This window comes from Silene latifolia, unplaced genomic scaffold, assembly GCF_048544455.1.
Source record: "Silene latifolia isolate original U9 population unplaced genomic scaffold, ASM4854445v1 scaffold_88, whole genome shotgun sequence".
Taxonomy (NCBI): Eukaryota; Viridiplantae; Streptophyta; class Magnoliopsida; order Caryophyllales; family Caryophyllaceae; genus Silene; species Silene latifolia.
Genome location: NW_027413793.1, coordinates 2,784,525 through 2,794,638, shown reverse-complemented (window position 1 = coordinate 2,794,638; position 10,114 = coordinate 2,784,525). Strand labels below are relative to the sequence as shown.

Below are 10,114 nucleotides of genomic sequence, written 5' to 3'. Positions count from 1 at the left end.
ACAAACTAGCTAATAAATTTTTTTTTAAAAAAAGTAATAAATTATTACATTGCAATACGATGCGCCCGCAATCGTATGACCTAAAATAATTACACATTGCTCGGATAACAAGACGAAATAAGTTATTACAATGCAAAACGATACACAGATCTTAAACCATTACAAAAAATTAACGATACGTAGATCGTAAACCATCCTAGTTTAGGCCATACTAGTCGCCTTAAGCAATCACAATATTAAATATGATGGCATTCAAGCGCCGCATTCACAATATGCAAAAATAATGAACCATTCATCATATTATTAACGATTTAGAATAAAACTAAAAGAAATAGTAACACGACTTGACGATTAAGTCGTAAACTAGACAAACGAATTTATTATGACTCAATAATTAATATTTTATCATGGGGGTAATCAAATTATGAAAAAATGCATAATTGAAAAATAAATTTTCTTTTTGTCACAGGAAAAATCACGTTTTCCTTGATAGGCCAAAAGAAGAACACTTATGTCATTCAATATGACAATCAAATTGAATCAATTAGAGTGAGCTTAATTAATACGTGAAGCACATGTCTTCCCTTACTTCCCTGGTCATTAATCGGTTTTATCAAACAACCCAATAATTAAAGAAGGAAAATAAAATTAAACTCAATTTTGTAACAAAAAGATAAACACTTTTACCTAATTGACACAAATCAGAATTTTATTGGGGAAGTATTAGGATGTATCATTAACTTATAACAAAATAAGGAAAAACGATATTTCAAATTTGTTACCCAAATTCATAAAAAAACTTTTTTATAGAATTTGGCTTTAATGAAGTCAAGCAATTACTATGAATTTATCTTATAATTATAGAGATATAAAAGAAAAAAATTAATCTTTGATCGTAAAATTCATAATTTACGGCTGACTTAACAAAAATTCAATCAACCAATTTCTCCATATTAATCATGTAAATTTTCCCATGATAAACTCTAAATTATAATTGAATCATAATGTAGACGGGCAAAAAAATGAAACTAATCATTTAAATATTAACTTATAATAAATGCAAATATTATCTAATTAACAATTAATTAGACAATCAAAGCTAACAAAATATGAACCATGCTAAAGATAATATTACAGGAAACAATTTCCTAACATTTATCCTATGATCACATGCATAAGATAATATGAACTATGCTAAAAGACGAAAAAAATATTTACCTCTTGAAGCGTAAATTCCTCAAATAGCTTATAATAGGAGAGATCAGAGAGCCTCACTTGTTGCTCCTCTACTCGGTCCACAAGCACAACCCTGAAACCCATGTCTGCTAGAATAGATGGATCACTACTGGTCTCTTACTTTTATGGGTGCTTGAGGCAGACAGTATGTAGTTAGAATAAGATGTTTACTCCCTTGTGGTTTCATATGGAAAAACTCCATCCTCTTCAATACTATATATTAATTCCAGAAATCAAGGGACTTCGATGTAATTAAAGAAATCTATACAAATTAATTATACTATATAGTTTTAAATCGATAGCACCGTGTGATGGACCTGATAAAGGGACCTCAATGTAAATATTATATAGTTTTGGTTAAAAGTATAATATAAAGATGCCTTGATGAAAAATATTTATGGAAATTACATTAAATTAAAGTAATTAAATTTAGAAAACACAAGTATAGTGATTTTCCTTAAAATTAACATGCCTCACTTATGGAATTAATTAGTATCATCATAGAATTATACATTAAATTAAATATAGTAAAATTAATTTAATTTAATTAAGGGTTATTTCATGAGAATAATCCAAATTATGCCTCATCTTCTCCTATTAATCCAAACTAATGTTTAACCGAGAATAATCTTAACTATTACATCATTTAACTTTCATTAAACTCATCCCATAATTGACCTGCTAGAACCAGTTTTCCAACAGGTGACGACGTGGGTCCGCCTCTTTTCTATTTTTTTCTGGTTCCTTATTCATCTCTTCTTCTTCCTTATTCATATATTCATAGTTCATTCCTTATCTCTACAATTTCAAAGAATGAAAGTGATAATCTACATACACAAATAGACCATAATCATACATAATTCACTATAAACTTATCATTCATAAATTGCCTAATCTATGCATTCACTTCCATTGTCAGCAACAAACAACCAAAACTCACAACATGACCAAACAAATTTCCAATGCTACACAAATACGAACCACAAATTATTCCGGATGGCCATAAGAACCATCCTCAAGTTTCTTCCATACTGTACTAAAATTCCTTGAGTGCAATAATTTCATAATAATCTGGAAGCTGTAGAATGACCAAATTTAAATAAAAAAACAACTGCTTCAAGATCCTAGTATCATACTGGTAATACCTAAAATTTCAAAGTTAGTGTTAATAAAACCCAAAAAAGGACAGATATTTGTGAAGTAAAAGAAAAAATTGAACTTTTTGCTGACTTGACAATCGATAAGAAACTCCTCATAATTATATGCTACAATTAAGGAGGCAGAGTGCAACCATGTTATAGCTAATTAATTACCCCCAAAAATTACACAAAATATTATAAAAAAATAGAAATTCAAACCCAGGAAAAACTAGGGATTAGAAGAGAAATTAAAAAGTGGGTTTTTCGATTCGGGGATGTAGCGAGGAGTGGGAAGAGGAAATAAGGAGATTGGTGATGGACGGTGGTGCGCGTGTTTCGATTTTTGGGGTTTGGTGATTGGTGATGGAGGAGGTAAAGGGATGAAGATTGAAGAGGATGAATGAAGTTCTTATTGACTAATTAGGGTTATAGTCAAGGGAAACCGGTTGCTCAGGTTTCCCTTTCATGGGTTCAGTGCGAGTTAAATGATGTCATAAGTAGGATTATTCTCAGTTAAACATTAGTTGGGATTAATATGAGAAGATGGGGCTTAGTTTGGATTATTCTCATTAAATAACGCTTTAATTAATGTGGGAGTAGTGACAATTATAATAATGACAGTGACAGTAGTGAAAGTAACAACGAATGTAGTGGAAGTAACAGTAGTAACAATGAGAAAAAAGTATGAACAATTAAATAACCAATCGACTCAAGAAAATATTTTATTTATTTAAATATAGGCCGGATAAAATTAACGGGAATAATGAATTTAACAGAAAAAAAATAGAGGAATTAGTAAAAGAAACAATAGTAACCACGGGAGTAGTGAACGTAATGACATTAACAAAGAATGTCGTGAAAGTAATAATATTAATAGCGGGTTAGTGAACGTGTCTCATAATTTGAAAATAAAGTTTACATTTCATCATAATTACAAAATATGTCATAGAAAAATTTATTACAAATAGTAAACGTGTGCGTTAGACAACTCCAACATAGTTTATTTCATTGAAAATAAAATTTAACGGTAAATGATGTAACCCGGGCGAGACCGGACACCAAACCTCTTTTTCCATAACACTAAAACCCTTTATAATATATAGTATCATATATCATAATAGAGTCTGGGAAGGATATGGAAAATAATATGACTCCTATTCCTTTCTTAAAATCGTTACCTCAAATCTGTGTCCTTATCTAACTAATATTATTTTCTAATTATGCTTATACGTGTGACCTCATAGGATTACATCTCAAAATTTCATGGTTTGGGTAAAACAAGCCGCCTCCAAAGTTCCGTGGTTGGTTAGAACTTGGGCTTACCACCTTCTTCGTAAATGACTCATTATTGACTTTTCATGCATGCATGCAAGTACTTCTACCTAGTGGTATCCAAACTGGCAATCTCAGCCTCAACTTTATCAGTTAGTCTTGTTGAAAACGGGTCGGAACAAGTGACGGGTAATGACACTCACAAAAAGAATAGGGGGACAAGGTAGGGGCACCCCCATGTGCTTCCCTCGATCTCTCCTCTATTTGGGTCATTTGTGAGAGAAAATGGTATCCGTCACTCCAAAGTGACGGATACATGCCGGCTTCAATGAGATTTTGGGCAACTTTATTGACCATGCTCGCCCTAATTGATATAATAAACGTCTTCACTACTATAAGTAGGGGGCGTACGTGGATTTTTTCAGCATAAACTGAACCCATATTTATTCTTGTGAGTTTATTTGCAATAAAAAGAAACATAAACTGAACACATACACATACGGTAATATGCAGTATAAAGATCACATTTAATTGCGTAAAATATCAGTCTTACTTGCAATATGTATGTGCTAAATTGTTGATTACTTGGATCAAAGCGAAAATATTCGGTGGTGATCAAATTGAAACAATAAAGGTAACCTCTCTATGAGTTTTAGTTTCAATTTTTGAAATTTTTTTGAGTTTATGAACAACCCAGATTAAATCTTGTGACAATTTAATGATTATATTTGTTTCATAAAAAGTTTAATGAATGAAGAAATAAAATATATTAAAATATGAGTATATTATAGAAGAAATGGAGAGCAACAAATAAAGATTGAGGGTCCAAATTGTGTGATTGGCGTGGTATGACCTTATACTCACTAAACTAGGTTAAAAGCCCGTGCGTTGCAACGGGATAATTAACTTAGTTATAATTATAATGAAAAAAAAAAGGTTATAAGGCTTTAATGTTTACATCCTATATCTAATCATCTTGTTTACATTTGATCAAATTATCTCTTTAAAAAAAATGAAAGATAAATAAATACATGAGATAAATATGTTAAACAATATTTAACATTGAATTACTTTATTGGTAATTTTAAATTATGTCATTATATAAATTACATATACTGAGTAATGTTTTATTGGTACAAATATTTTTCTCTTTTCAAATAAAAAATTTAATTAACCATATCATTATTAAAAAAAAAGTAAAAGACTCCAGTAATATTGACCATTTTATTGCTCTTTCTTAATTATGCGAGATAAATTTCACTATCGCGGATATATAATACAAACTCTTCAAAGCTCTCTTTCAAAATACTGAAAGTTTAAAAGATTAATATTTGTATGCTATTTGTTTTTTTTTTTTTGAGGAAGGTGTTTTGTATGCTATTTGTTGATTTGTTGTTACCAAACGTTTATTAGTTATGCTAGAAAAGAAATAAATTTCACTATTATGAGATAATAATACAAACTCTTAAGAGCTCTCTTTCACAATACTCAAAAGATGATTTTGGGTTGTTTCTTAAGTTCCAAGAATAACTCTTATTTATAATCATATAGGATCACCCCAATTTATGGTAATCTTCCGATGTGGGACAATTCTACTATTTATACGTAGTATATTCACCACACTTATATTATTTTTCAATGTGGGACAAATAACATGATTTCTAAATTTCAAGGATGACTCTTATTTATAATGATAGGTTCACCCCGCCTTATGTGAATCTTTCGATGTGGGACAATTCTATTATTTATACGTACTATTTTCACCACACCAATATTATTTTTCAATGTGGGACAAATAACATATTAAGAAGTATATTATCTTATACTCCCTCTATTTTTTTATATATGACTTTCTCACATTTCGAGACACTCTCTTCTCTCTTCAATATCTCTTAAAATATAAGACTAAATATTATGATATGTATACTCATATGAAAGAGTTTTTCGTAAGGAATTTAAAGGTACCATTTTTATATTTTTTGAACAAATATATTTTTGTAAATATTAAAGTCAAAGGTTTACCTCGTAAATGCAAAACGTCATATATACAAAAGTGGAGGGAGTAATAAATAGGTACGTATAATATTATGTTGCGGTATCGGTTAGAGTGACACATGACACTATCTAAAATCATCCCTAGTGGTACTATGATCATAGTAATTCATAGCATCAGCTAAGCTAATTGATGTTAAGTGGCATGTAATGAGATGTAAGGATGTAAGGTCTTGTGAGTCGTCTCTTGTCTACTTTGTGTAACTTAGTTGACGTATCAAAAACTAAATGATCGGGTTCGATTTCAACATAATTAACATCAAACTCCATTCGGAAAATATCACTCAATTATATTAAAACAACAATCAAAGAGAATAGCTACTCAATGGTCCATAACTGTGTAAGTGCTCAATCTACCCTACTCTATCGACATGCTTATTGATGTGACCATAATTGGCGCATATTTAGCCCCCGAATTACCATCGTTTCCATGCTTTTTAGTGCCTATTTGGGTCATTTCTTATCTTTAGTTCTTTGTTTTGCATATTCTTTGAGATTTTGATCCCTTGGTAGGAAAGGAGTAAGAATCTTGCATTTTCGTGGCAAAACGAGGCTAAATTGATTGTATTCAATGACCAAGCATCAAGAAGAGACAAGACTAGAAGGCCTTTGTACATATCATAGTAGAAGAACAATGTTGAGAAAAGGATCCTTGAGTCCCCGAGGAAATCCCCAAGGAATTTATGAAGAAAAGGGAAGAAAAGAAGAAGAATTGAAGCTGACCAACAATCCGAACGGATTGTACCAAATCCGTCCGTCCAGCCCCAATCCGAGCGTCCCACCTTGAATCCGCTCGGATTCCCCAAAGACAATCCGATCCGGCGTCCCTCTCTTGAATCCGCTCGATTCCTCACCAGATCCGGCCGTCCCGACTCCAATCCGCACGGATTTCAGTACAGCACGTTTTTCATTCTTCAAGCTACGAAAAGAGAAGCCCTTCTCTCAGAAAATACCGGATTCTCCTTGCTCAACTTAAAAAGTGTAATTACTAGTTTAGCCCTTAGTTAACCCTAATGCATCCTCCCTAATTTTCACTATAAATACCCCATTAGGCTAATTAGAGGGGCATGTTCTTCTTATCAATAATTAGTGTAGTTAATATCAATCAAATCTCTCTTTAATATTGTAATCAAGTATTAATCAAGTTTTAATCCAAGTTTTAGTTCTTTAATCTCTCTCTTGTTCTTCCTTTATTTTTTGGTAATTGAAGATTATTTGGGTTATTTTGGGAGATTGACAACCTCTCAATCTAGGATTCAAGTACTTCTATTATTCTTGCTTTGTTATTGGAATCATTAGTAGGTATAATCTCTTAATCCCTTTTTAATTATTGTTAATTACTTTCATTTATTCATCATGTTTCATTATGTTAGTATGATTGACAACCTTTCTAGCATGATCAACATGATAATGAGTGAGTAGTCTCTTAGCTAGGGTTTAATGGGTGATTAGGGGAAACCAACATGGGGAATGATTCATGCTTAAATTAATATGCTTTCATATCTTATTTGCTTGCTTGTTTTGATCTTAATACATGCACATGTTATATTTGATGAAATGCTAAGCCTATGAATCCTTGCATTTACTATCATCTTCTATCCTTTCAACTTGACTTGTAAGACATAACCCAACTCGAGTCTTGTTAGACCATGCATGTGTTGAGTAGGAAAGATTAAGTCGACTTGTAGGTGTTGTACAATCTAATCGATTCGGCTCCGGACCCAAACTTTCCTAGGATTGTAAGATATAACCCAACTCAATCCATCACAACAATAATTGCTTGCTTATAATTTGAGAACATGTTTGTATGATCATATCCCATGATTCCCCTATGAACCCATGACACCCTAGTGCCTTTAATCAATTGTTTACACCCCTTATTTTATTCATCTTGCTTGTTTATTTTCATTGCTATTTTAGTTTAGTAACCTTCTACATCAACCCAATTTATGACACCCCTAGACACTACTAGTTACAATAGAATTCTCATTTCAATACCCGTCCCTTGGGATCCGACCTTTACTTGCCTCTTTACTAATTGTAGAGTTGTTTGTGGAGTATAAATTGTGTTTTGTATCGACCATTGACCAACGACCACATATGCTTAATTGTGAACACGAAATGGCCTCGATCAAAAATGGCGCCGTTGCCGGGGACGGTGTTTAATTGATTTAAGATTTCTTTTATTGTTATTAGTTGTGTCTTTTTCACCTTGGGGAAGTAAAACTCCTCAAGGTTTGTTCTAATTGTTTTCGAGTTGTTTGATATTTTGCATGTCTAGAAGGTTACAAAGAGATTTGTTACCTTTTGACCGTGAAATCGAAAGAACCTTGACGAATAATAGGAGACTTGTTAGGAGGAATTTGGGAGGTGTTGGTGAAGTTGTTCAACCCACTAGTGAGTTTGTCAATCCTTTCGCAATAGAAGGAGAAGAAAACCCATTAAACAATACCACACAAAATCCACCTACAATGCCTAAATTCTCGTCACACTCTATACCCACCGAGGAGGATCTACCAAATGGTACTCCTACCCCACAACATCTCACCGGTAATTTTATTGCCAAGTCCGCCTTCATCCAACTAGTTGAGAGGAGCCAATTCGTGGGAATGCCTAGTGAGGACCCTCATTCTCATATGGAAACCTTTTGCGATTATTGTGAAGGTATCTCTCAAACGGGCGTGACTCAAGACCAAATAAGATGGGTCTTATTTCCTTTTTCGTTAATCGGCACCGCAAAGCAATGGTTGAAGGGCCTTGATAAGGCCACCCTTGGAATAGATTCTTGGAAGAAGCTAGCTCTAGCTTTCTACAAAAAATTCTACCCACCGGAAAAGACTAACATGCTAAGAGCTCAAATTACGGGTTTTAAGCAAAGGGATGAAGAATCTTTGTATGAAGCTTGGGAGCGGTTCAAAGGTATTTGTCGCTCATGTCCTCACCATGGACTTAGCGAATGGTTTTTAGTGCAACAATTTTGGAATGGTTTATATGAAGATTCAAGGAACATTCTCAATATGGGATCAAATGGAATGTTCACCGAAGTTGATGACAATCAAACATGGAACAAAATTGAGGAAATGGCGGTCCATAGTTCACAATATAGTAGGCCTCGCAAGGCTACTAGAGGAGGAAAGTATGAAGTGGACTCCGTTACTCAATTGGGTGCTCAACTTAGTGCTCACATTGACACAATCAACTTGAAGTTTGAACAAGCTATGGCTAGACTTGAGGAAAACTCAAAAACATCAAAGCATCATGTCAATGCCATGACGGCATCCTCATCAATCCCAAGTGGGATATGTGAGAATTGTGGAACTTTGGGTCATGACTCAAGTGAGTGTAGGGGAACAACCGAACAAGTTAATGCTTTCCAAGCTTACAAAAGTGGTACCCCTTATTCAAATTTTTACAATGAAAACACCAAGTTCCATCCAAATCTCTCATACAAAAGCCAAAATGTTCAAAACCCTCAAACAACATACACTCCACCACCCATGAGAAATCAAAATCAAAGACCCTTTTACAATCAAAACCAAGGTTACCAAAATCAAAATCCATACAATCACCAAAATGACCAAGGTTTTGATGTCCAAAAAGCGGTCCTCCAAATGCAAAAGAATCAACAAGAATTTTTCACTCAAATGCAAAAAGATAGCCAAGCAAAAGACACCACCATCAACAACATTCTAGCTCACACCAAGATGTTGGAAACACAATTGACTCAACTAGCATCTTCAAGCTCACAAAGACAAAAGGGGCAATTACCACCTCAAAGTAATCCCCCTAGACATGAAACGGTTAGTGCCATTCACTTGAGAAGTGGTACAAGATATGAAGCACCGAAGGAGCAAGTTGAGGATGAAGTTGTGAAAGCTAGTGAAAAGGAAGAAATTGTGCAAAACTCCAAAGAAGGGGAATCATCAAAAGAAGAAAGTTCAAAGAAAAATGAAGACAAGGCCAAAGAGAAGGAGCCCATTGTGATTAGACTTCCTTTTCCAAGTCGTCAAGCCAAGCCCAAATTTGATGATCAACTTGGAAAGTTCATGGAAATTGTGAAGAATTTAGAAGTCTCAATTCCTTTCACGGAATTAATCAATCACGTACCGGCCTATGCAAAGTACATGAAAGATATCCTCACAAAGAAGAAGTCGATCCGGAAACTTGAGACTATCGCCTTCACTAAGGTGAGTAGTGCAATACTTCAAGGGAGTTCACCTCCAAAGTTAAAGGATCCGGGAAGCTTCTCAATACCGTGTACCATTGGCGACACAACGATCAACAAAGCCTTATGTGATCTAGGGGCTAGTGTGAGTGTCATGCCATACTCGGTGAGTAAAAGGTTGGGAATGGGAGAGCTTAAATGCACCAATATCACTCTTCAAATGGCCGATAGATCGACGAAGACACCATTA

General features: G+C 33.8%; 1 long non-coding RNA gene and 1 other non-coding gene across 2 annotated transcripts; one reads left to right on the top strand and one right to left on the bottom strand.

Moving 5' to 3' along the window:
• Positions 1-4,073: 4,073 nt before the first annotated feature.
• Positions 4,074-6,853, top strand: LOC141640537 (uncharacterized). The gene is made up of 2 exons (XR_012543038.1): positions 4,074-4,281; positions 6,213-6,853. It is a non-coding gene; the product is annotated as an uncharacterized LOC141640537 (long non-coding RNA).
• A 1,689-nt stretch (positions 6,854-8,542) lies between these two features.
• Positions 8,543-8,649, bottom strand: LOC141640551 (small nucleolar RNA R71). Its single transcript, XR_012543046.1, has one exon. It is a non-coding gene; the product is annotated as a small nucleolar RNA R71 (small nucleolar RNA).
• Between the last annotated feature and the right edge of the window lie 1,465 nt (positions 8,650-10,114).